Raw genomic sequence first — 1,447 nt, forward strand, 5'->3', positions numbered from 1 at the left:
AAAAAAAAACGAAGTCCAGATGACATGATTCAACCTTTTTTGTTGTTAATGTGTTGTCTGATCAAGGTTTGGAGGTCGAAGCAGACGAAGACCTTCCGAGTGTATAAGCGGCAGTCTGTGATGAGCAGTCCCAGCTGGTCCCTCAGAGCGATGCCTGAGGTGGGCCCAAGGGTTACTATCTCGGCTTGTCCTTCTTGGATGGCACCCAAGAGGGTGAAGATTACACGGAGTGGTCCCATCATTGTCTTACGGAAACACAAAAAGATAGGTCTTAGTTTCTTAACTGTCAGGGGTAGGTCCTGTGGGTTTAAACTGTGGTTAAGTTTATTATCCATTAATTATCTTCTGCTTGGATGACCCTTATTCCCACGAGGTCAGAGTTTGTGAGATCATTGTCTCCTGTTGAGTTATTGCACACCTTGTGTGGTTTAACCTGATTTCGATGTACCCATTTAACAATTGGCTCTTTTTGGCCTTTACTGATTTTTATCTGATAGACAACTGGAGACAGTTTGTCTGTTATCAGATGGGGTCCAGTCCATCTGGGCATCAGTTTACGGGCGAGAGTTCCGGTCCCGGACTCTCTTCTCCCAGTTGTGGGGGCAAATGTGTAGTACCAGACCCTGTCTCCCACTTGGAGTTCCTCGTGAGAGGCCTTTTGGTCGTAGTACGCTTTGTGTCCTTCAGCTGATTTTTCCAGGTTTTTCTGGGCGAAAGCAAAAGTGTTTTTAAGGTGTTTTTCCAAGTCTTTCATGTATTGTTGTGTAGTGTAGGCTGTTGTCATGGCAGCATCGCCTGGTTGGTACAACAGGTGTAGAGGGAGAGTCATTTGTCGACCCGTCATCATCTCGAAAGGAGAGATGCCAGTCGATGTGTGTGGAGTGGCCCTTATGGCCATGAGGACCAGAGGGAGTTTCACGTCCCAGTCCTTGTGGTTTGCGGCTACGTATTTTTTCAAAATACTCACCACAGTCCTGTTTGTTCTCTCAACCTGGCCTGAAGCCTGTGGATGGTAGCCAATATGGAAGTTGGCTTTGACGCCTAGCGTCTTCCACAGTTCTTTCATTACTTCACCTGTGAAGTGTGTACCTTGGTCTGAGTTCACCCTGAGGGGAAGTCCAAACCTTGAGAATACATGATTCCACGACAACATAGCAGTAGTTTGTGCTGTGTCATTAGGGGCTGGTAGACATTCTACCCATTTGGTAAACGCGCAGGTTACTGTGAGAAAATATTTATTTCCTCTAGAGCTCTTAGTGAGTGGTCCAACCCAGTCAATCTAGAGGTCCGACCATGGAAATGCAATGCCTCTACTATGCAGTGGTGCCCTGTGGAGTGGTCTGGATGGCTGAAACTGGCCACAGACCAGGCACCCTTTTATGTAGTCTTTGACATCCTTCTTCATTCCAGGCCAATAAGCAATCTGTTTTAATGCTTTCAGCGTGGC

Source organism: Nematolebias whitei, chromosome 11 (assembly GCF_014905685.2).
Source record: "Nematolebias whitei isolate Nwh7 chromosome 11, NemWhi1, whole genome shotgun sequence".
Taxonomy (NCBI): domain Eukaryota; kingdom Metazoa; phylum Chordata; class Actinopteri; order Cyprinodontiformes; family Rivulidae; genus Nematolebias; species Nematolebias whitei.